Source organism: Triticum dicoccoides, chromosome 3B (assembly GCF_002162155.2).
Source record: "Triticum dicoccoides isolate Atlit2015 ecotype Zavitan chromosome 3B, WEW_v2.0, whole genome shotgun sequence".
NCBI lineage: Eukaryota > Viridiplantae > Streptophyta > Magnoliopsida > Poales > Poaceae > Triticum > Triticum dicoccoides.
The window spans coordinates 233732553-233742124 of NC_041385.1; positions in this window are offsets into that span (position 1 = coordinate 233732553).

Consider the following 9572-nt stretch of genomic DNA (forward strand, 5'->3'; position numbering starts at 1 on the left):
TACAAGAGTTGATCTACCACGAGATCGTAGAGGCTAAACCCTAGAAGCTAGCCTATGGTTATGATTGTTGTTGTCCTATGGACTAAATCCTCCGGTTTATATAGACACCAGAGGGGGCTAGGGTTACGCAGAGTCGGTTACAGAGAAAGGAATCTTCATATCCTAACTGCCAAGCTTGCCTTCCATGCAAAGGAGAGTCCCATCCGGACACGGGACGAAGTCTTCTATCTTGTATCTTCATAGTACAACAGTCCGGCATACGCACATAGTCCGGCTGTCCGAGGACCCCTAAATCCAGGACTCCCTCAATCATATTTTTAGAAGGGGCCAAATAAGGAATTCTCTCTTCTTCCGAGGGTGGCATATTGCTCCTTGAGTTTTTCATCGCTTTTTATGATCATCCAACAATGAGTGATGGTGAATGGCGTGTTCCCATGTTCGACCTTGAATGCTTCCAAAGCCTGGAATACCTACAAATAAAAATACGAATGCATATTCATATGTGCAATCGACACACAAGCATGAAACAAACGGAAACAGAAATGAAGATGGTGGAATGTATACCATGTCTTTGATGCCGAGCCCACTCACGAGACGACCCTCGATGCTCTCAAGGGTGGCACAAAACTTGTTGCACTTTTGTTTTATGACCCCCAACGCGTCGAGAGGGACACCCAACCATGCTCGCTCTCCATCTTGTACGGCGGAAACTTCTTGCGTTCATAGAATTTCCGATGGACCCTCAACCAAAAGGTTGATCCCTTTTGCTCGGCGCCAATCTTGGGATCTTGTCCAATATCTATCCAACATTCACAAAGGAGTTTGTCCCCATCCTTTGTGTGTGCACTCATTTGAATGCTTTGACGCTTCTTGTTTGCATTGGATTGGGAGGTGAGCTCATCGGCAAACAAAGGCTCCCCCTCAATGTCCACTTCATCTTATTCTTCTAGGCCGTAGTCATTCGGGAACTTGTGGCTTTGCGGTGCTTTCCATGCCATCTTGGGCTTGCGTGAAGGTATTGCCCATGCCACCATGGCCTTGCGCGAAGGTGTCGGCCATGCCACCATGGTCGTGCACGAAGAGATTGGTTGTGCCCTCGTGGCCTACCGTGAAGGTGCCGCATGACGAGGTCATGTATCTAGGGTAGGGTCTTAGGCCTGACCTAGACACCCCACCCAAGGACACTGACCTACAGTCAAAGGCACTCAAGGACCAACAGAGAATACGAACTGGAATTACCCCGAAGTGCAATACACTCAACAGAAGGTTCCACTCGGATACCCCTATTCCACTCGACCACAGCATAGTCACTTGACCATATGAAGAACCACTCAGTGTATAGAAGATCTAAAGTCATCCCAAGATGGCAACGGGCAGGCATTCACTCTGTAGTGTTAATGATCATTTATGGCAGGCATTACCAGTAACGCCCCATCTTAACTCACATTGAACCCTGTGTAACGGAGGTCAGAGAGGGGCCTGGCGCACTCTATGTAAGCCACCCTCCTCCTATGGCACAAGGGTTCGCACCCCTTGTAACATTCACGCATATCCAGTCGACACAACCTCAGGACACCGAGACATAGGGCTTTTACCTCCTCCGAGAGGGGCCTGAACTTGTAAACTTGCGTGTACAACCTCATCATAGCTAGGACCTTGCCTCCTCATACGTACCCCCTATTCTTACTGTCAGACTTACTCCCACGACAATTGGCGCCCATTGTGGGGCCGGCATCTAAGCGACTTCCAGTGAGGTTGCGAATTCCGTTCTCCGTCAACATGGTTTCCAGCGGTGGTTCGGTGTTGGGTCGCGAGATCCGTCTCGGCGCGCTCTTTTTCATCGCCGACGACTCCGCTTGGTTTCAAGAAGCTCCCCTCGACGTCGAGGCCCTCCCCGTCCGCGGGGCGACGCACTTCCGTGCGAGTGCTTGCGGCGTTCTTCTCCGACAGCCGTCGTGTCACGCCCAATATGCGACCCTATCCTAAAGGAACTCGAAGGTCCCACTAAGGATAGAAGCGCATATTGGAGACGCTTTTGCAAGGTGGATATCATTACATCGTACCATTACATAATAGTTGGGGATACATACAAGAGGCATAGAATGCCACATGAATACAACATCATTATACACAAGAGCATCATCTGACTACGGATGAAACACAAACAGAAACTCAAACGACATCCACCCTGCTAGCCCATGCTGCCGACCTGGAACCTATCCCCTGATCGAAGAAGAAGCAGAAGAAGAACTCCAAAACAAGTAAACATCACTCTCGCGTCATGATCATCTCATAACCTGTACCTGCAACTATTGTTGTAGTAATCTGTGAGCCACGAGGACTCAGCAATCCCATTACCATGGGTATCAAGACTAGCAAAGCTTAATGGGTAAAGGAATGGATAAGTGGTGAGGTTGCAGCAGCGGCTAAGCATGATATGGTGGCTAACATACGCAAATAAGAGCGAGAAGAGAAGCAACGGAACGGTCGTGAAGCTAGCAATGATCAAGAAGTGATCCTGAACTCCTACTTACGTCAAACATAACCCAAAACCGTGTTCACTTCCTGGACTCCGCCGAAAAGAGACCATCACGGCTACACACGCGGTTGATGCATTTCAATTCGAATCTGGTGTCAAGTTATCTACAACCAAACATTAACAAATTCTCATCTACCACATAACAGCGGGCACGACTCTCAATAGTTTATACCCTGCAGGGGTGTCCCAACTTAGCCCATCACAAGCTCTCATGGTCAACGAAGAATATTCCTTCTCCCAGGAAGACCCGATCAGTCACGGAATCTCGGTTTACAAGACATTTCGACAATGGTAAAACAAGACCAGCAAAGCCGCCAGAATGTGCCGACAAATCTTGATAGGAGTTGCACATATCTCGTTCTCAGGGCACACCGGATGAGCAATCCGTACAACTAAAACCATACCTCAAGTTGCCTTGAGGGGGCGCTGCAAAGGGCTCTAGTTTGGACCAACACTCAGAGGAGCACTAGCCCCGGGGGGGGGGGGGTAAATAAAGATGAACCTCGGGCTCCGGAAACCCAAGGGAAAAAGGCTTAGGTGAGGCAAATGGTAAAACCAAGGTTGGGCCTTGCTGGAGGAGTTTTATTCAAAGCGAACTGTCAAGGGGGTCCCATAAATCACCCAACCGCGTAAGGAACGCAAAATCAAGGAACATAACACCGGTATGAAGAAAACTAGGGCGGCAAGAGTGGAACAAAACACCAGGCATAAGGCCGAGCCTTCCACCCTTTACCAAGTATATAGATGCATTAATTAAATAAGAGATATTGTGATATCCCAACATAATCCTGTCCATCATGGAGCACTCTTCAACTTCACCTGCAACTAACAATGCTATAAGAGGGGCTAAGCAAAGCAGTAACATAGCCAAGCAACAGTTTGCTAGGAAGGGTGAAAAAGGTTAGAGGCTGACATGGCAAATTGGGAGGCTTGAAGAACAAGTGATAGGTAGCGCAACATAGCGATAGAACGAAGCAACTAGCATAGCAATGATAGTAGTGAGATCCAAGGTGACGGTCATCTTGCCTGAAATTCCGCAAGGAAGAAGAACGAGACCATGAAGAAGACAAACAGACATAGTCGAACGAATCCTCACAACTCTCGAACGAAACTGAAGCTAACGAGAGAAGCAAACCGGAAAGGAGGAAATAACATGGTAAACACAAGCATAATCATGGCATGATGCACAATCAAGTATGATGCATGTCCGGTTTAATGAGGCATGGCATGGCAAAGTGCAACAAACAATACTACAAGTTAAGTGGAGCTCAATATGCAACGAGTTGCATATTGACAAAACACCACATGCAATTATTTAGTTTGATCTCGTTACAAGCTACTCAACAATATTAAATGTTGTTAAACATGGAAAGAGGTGATGCATAAGTAAGCTAACAATTTAGGCAAATTTAAATGAGGCCGGAACAACAAACAACAATTCCGGAAAATCCCCACATGTCATTTAGCAATTTAAAGCAACAACAAATTTTAAGCATTTAAATGTTGTTATCATGATGCGGATGACATATACAAGTTATAAGAAATTTTATGAAAATGTTAACATGAGCATGTTATGAAGTATTTGGTCACCATGGCAGAACAAAAGGGGTGCCACGGCAACGAATCCGAAAATGATGCCACGACAACATATTGGTTCCGGTAGCTCATGGAGATACCGGTGCAAAAGGACGTGAGACATGAGCGAGTCATGTAAGGATGGTGGGGTGATCCCGGTAACCGGGTTCCCACGGGTCGACGGCATGGCAAATGAGGAGGGACGTGCAATGACAACTCGGACACGGTGCAAACATAGGGTGCATCTCACACACACATGCATTCGGCGGTCATCTCGGCAGTTATACCTTCGAAGCGTGCGTTTTCGGGGCGGAACGAGTTCAATGCGGAGTAGACGGAAGTAGACGTTCTCGTGACGGTAGTGGAAGTAGTGGTACACGGCGACGGTAGTGTAAGTAGTGGATTCACGTTTCGTAAATGTTCGGGGTCACGGCGAGGAACTTGACGTCCACGGAGTCTTCGAGGGTCGACGGTAGTGGTACACACATTGTCGGGGTACTTGTCGGTCCAGTCTTGGCGACGGTAGTTGTACACAGGTCATAGAGGAACTTGATGCATCCGAGGTCTTCGGGTTCGTAGTTGTACTTGGCGTTCGGAGTCCGGGACTTGTCGGTGGTGTACTTGGTGCATGAGGTTCCGATCCGGGGTTCATGCGTCCACGGTAACACTGCATGGTGCGTAGAAGCGACAACTTGGGCGGTGTTGGGCATCGGGATCAGGAGCGTGCTCGCTCGGGCATGGAGCTAGTCGTGGTCAACGCGCGAGTCTCGTGTGCAGGCGGATCGAGCAGGCAGCAGCGCTGCTCGTCCTCCTCAGTCGAGGCCGAGGCGAAACAGGGCAGAGGAGCATTGCGGATGCCAGCAGTAGCACAGGGCTGGCAGAGGCGACGCGGGTTGAAGGAGAGGAAACAGCGGCGCGATGCAGGGGCTTGGCGAGGTGGGTTCCTCGCTGGAAGGACGGAGTCAAGGAGCATCAGCGAGCGGGACTTGGCAAAGGGAGGCGCGACAAGGGACTTGGCGCTGTCAAGGACGATAGCCTCAGGTCAGGGGAAACTCGGGCGCAGAGAAGGCACTGCTCGTCGTCCTCCCACTTGATGCAGAGGAGGCGACGACACGGGTTGGCGGGTTCGGCGGGAGAGTCTTGGGGCGCAGGGGTGGCGAGTTTGAGCAAATCCGACGGGGACGGGGCACCGGGGAAGGGACGGCGACGGCTTGGCGAGACTTGGGGACGATCTCCCGAAGACGAGGCGTGATGCAGGGGAGGCAGACAAGGCGCTGGCATTGTGTCTCCCTCCTGCAGAGAACGAGCGGGCCAGGCAGGGAACCCGGCGACCGATGGCTTGAAGATGGCACGGCGACGGACTTGGTACAAGGGCCTTGGGGCTCCGGTAGCGCCGGGAACGGCGAAAACGGATGAATCCGGGCGGCGGCTGGTGAGGGGAATGGGCGCGAGCGCTGCCCTCTGCGTGCGTGCGTGTGGATGGCGGAAGAGGGGGAACGAGATGAGGGAACGAGGGGAGATGCTCGCTAGGGTTAAGAGTTGGGGTGTCGGAGTAATTGGACACGGATACCCCGAAGATGGTGAGACGATATTTCAAGACATCGGGGCTAGCAAAGCCCCTCAGTCCGACTGTCCGGCCACTTCTGTCGGGTCTCCGTCTGACTGCTCTGCCCGGCCGGCTGCCGGCTGCTGACTGCGACGACCAGCCGGCTGCCGACTGCAGCCCGAAGCGACATCGACAAGACACCGACGAGACGACCATACCGCGGACAAGACCACTGTACCGCGATGCCATCATGTACAGTAACACTTGTCCCTGGGCACTATTTATGAAGTGACCTAGGGGACAAGTGTGACACTCACCCATGCCCCCATGCCACTAGCTAGCTTACATACTAAGCTACCTCACACTATAAAAGGAGACACACATCCATCCATCCAGGGGATGGACTCTCACGCACACACCCACAAGCATGCTAGCTAGTAAGAGAGCTAGCTAGCCATCCATCCATCCATCCACACAACACACACACACGCATGGCACTCACATGCTCACGGCCATGAGCATGGCCGACCACTAGCATGCCTCATATAGGCATATACCAGATCAGATGCACTTGGCACTGATCCCAGATACAACTCCAGGAGCACTTTGTACTACCCAATATACACCCCAGATAGATACACTCAGACATGCAGCAGTAGTAGTATTATCTCTCCAGAGAGCTTCGAAGCTAGGTAAACCACCGCGTGCTACTCGCATACCCGCTCCTGTTCCTATCAGCAGCAGTCTTACCCTCACACTAAGCCCTTGTGGCATCTGTTGACTCGCAAGCCCCCCGTGAGAATACCACGACAGTTGGCGCCCACCGTGGGGTGGTACTACTACTATGCTACCACGCTGCTGCTGGTTTCGCAGTCCGGGCGGGACCATTTTCGCCTTCACCGCCGCGGCGTCGCGCCGTCTCTCTAGTAGCGGTCGGGGCCTCGACGTCGACACGCCCCCGGAGTGACCGTGAGGGGCGGCGCGTCCCCGCCGTCAGCCTCACCATTTTCGCCATCATCACCGCGGCGTCGCCGTAGTCTCTCCGGTAGCGCTCGGGGGCCCAACATTGACACGCCCCCGGAGTGGCCGCGAGGGGCGGCGCATCCTCGCCGTCGGCCATCTTCGTCACCACCACCGCAACGCCGGCCGTCCGTCCGCGCGCGCGCCGCGCACGAGGCCTCGTTTTGGTCGGCCGTGGCCATCCACGCGCTGCTTGCGTCTGCTTCCATCCGCGTTGCGCCTTGCTCCGACCGAAACACACGTTCATTCCTCCACATACCATCTATGCAAGCTAGCTAGATGAAAGTCAAACAATGGTCAAATCATTAGCCATACACTTCCCAGATAATAGCCATACACTCTTCCTACACTATCCAGATGCAAGTTAGATAGTGCGTGTATGATGGCCAGATAATCCCTGTACATTGGTCGGATACGAACCAGATATATCCCGTACACTACCCTAACAAAAGTCAGATAATCCCCAGACAATGCTCAGGCAATGGTGTGGCTGTGCCCGCGCCTGGTGGTTGCTGACCGGCTGTGCCCGCGCCTAGTCGCGCCGGCCTTCACCGCTCCGGCTGACCCTTCCAGCCGCCTCCCGCGCGGCTGCCCGTGCCGCCGCAGGCCACAGATCCGCCTCGCACTGCTGCTGCCTGCCGTGCACGCGCCTCCGACAACAACGTCGCCTCTGACTCCCCTGCTGCCCCGCACGTCTGCGTACCCGCGCAAAATCTGGCCGGCTGGGCTCCTCCGTCCAGCTCATCACGTGGCTCCAGCTCCGCGCGCCTGTCGCCGCACCCGCTCGTGGCTGCCGGCTGCTGGTTCCATCTCCTCCATCCGCCGAGCCCGCCTCGCCTGGCCGGCTTTTCCGCCCACTGCCGCGTCCCGCCGCGGCACGGCCCTCTCCGCGCGCCAGCTCCCGGCCTGCTGGCTACGCCCACCACCCGGCCGGCCTGGCCGGCTCTCGCTGTCTCCTCTGCGGCGCCCTGGCTCCCCCCTGCCGCGTTCCAGCGTCGGCTCGCACTCGCAGCCGCGGCCGGACCCGGCCGCGTCCGCGCACGCCGGCTGCGACCGCTCCGCCTCCCCGGACCGGCTCCGCATGCTCCGCCGGGCCGCCTCCCCGTGCCGGCTCGGTCGCGCGCGACCGCCTGCTCTGGCCGCCGGCTCCCCGCGCCTCCCAGCGTCTCGGGGCCGCCTGCTCCGCGTCTCCGCCCCGCGCGCCCGTTGGCCTAGTCGCCGCTCCCGCTCCGGCTGGGTCCCCCGCTCCGGCCGGCTTCGGGACGTCGCCGGGTCGCCTCGCACCCTGCGGGTCCCGTGCCGCGGCGGCCCGTGGCGCTCCGCCTGCGCGCTCGCCCCCCGAGCCGCCCACCAGCCGCGTCGGCCCTTGCCCTGCCTGGCCGACTGCTCCGCGTCCCTCCGCGCGGCTCCGCCCCGTCTCGCGCCTCCAGGCGCCCGTGGCCGGCTCCCCAGCCGGACTCGGCCTCCTACGCTGGCCGGCTCCGCCATGCCTCCCGCTCCTGCTCGCGGCTCCGCCGCCTGCCTTCTCCGCCGCGACCCGGATGGTCGGCTTCGCCGCCCGCCGACTCCACCGCGACCCGGACGGCCAGCTTCGCCGCCCGCCGGCTCCGCCACCACCCGGCCGGTCCTGCCCCCTGGCCCCTCTGCGCTCCAGGCCGACTCGCGTTGCTCAACTGCCGCGGCCGGGTGCTCGTTCAAAAGAAAGGGGGAGTGGGTGCCGGCGGGAGAAGAGAAAAAGAAAAGGGGCTGGAGAAGAGAAAAAGAAGAGAAGAGCCGTCTAAAAAAAGGGAAGAAAGAGCCGGCCGACTGGAGCTGAGCCGGCTGTCTGGGAAAGAGGCCGAGTGCCCAATCCGGCAACCGAAAAAAAAGAAAAAAGAAAAAAGAGGAGGATCCGACTTTGCATATTGCAGTCTAGCCAACCGCTCCGGTCAAACAGCCCGCGTTACCGCTAAGCTGGCTGGTTCGTCTGCCTGTTTCGCTGCCTGGCCGACCGACGAGTCGGTCCGTCGGAGCATAGCCGGCTGACGAGAAAAAGAGAAGGAGACAAAGTAGTTGCTGGAGATCCGGCCCGACTGCTCAGCAGTCAGCCCGAATCTCGGGGGCTACACCCAGCGGGTGTGCTGACGCGCCCCCGCGAGGAAAAGAAGACAAAGTAGTCGCCGGGAGATCCGGCCCGACTGCTCAGCAGTCGGCCCGGATCTCCGGGGCTACACCCAGCGGGTGAGCTGACGCGCCCCCGCGAAGATTGCAGACAAGTGAATAGTTTTGTCTGGCTACCAGCAGCCGGCAGGAGAGAAAAAGAAGAAAAGGGGCATTGCAAGACGCCTCGCCGCCTGGCCAGTCGAGCCTGACCGGCCAAGACCCCCCTTCAAGCACCCGGGGGCTCAAAGGCTACACCCAGCGGGTGCGCCGACGCACTCCGCGAGCGCCGAGCCGCGCCAGCTGTCTTCGACGATCGCGACTACACGAAAATCAATGTGAGCTCCTCACCCGCTTGTTTTTTGCACCACGCGAGCATGGATAACCCCGAGCGATGCTCGGAGGGCTATCTTCGCATTTCATTACAATTGCATCACTGTTCGCCCCGGCGCCAGCCAGAGTTGGCCCGGGGGCTGGCCGATTGGCCTGAGACGTTAGTTCCCGCAGACGGCTTAGTAGCGTGCGCGGTACCAAAGGCCCACTCTTAGTCACAGACCGCAGAGCGGCTATCCGACTGGCAAGAGTGAACGCTGGAGGCCACCCACGCGAAAAACGTCCGGGAAGAAAAGCGGTTCGGGCGACCCGACCATTTCCTTTACAAGTGAAGGAAATATGCCCTAGAGGCAATAATAAAGTTATTATTTATTTCCTTATTTCATGATAAATGTTTATTATTCATGCTAGAATTGTATT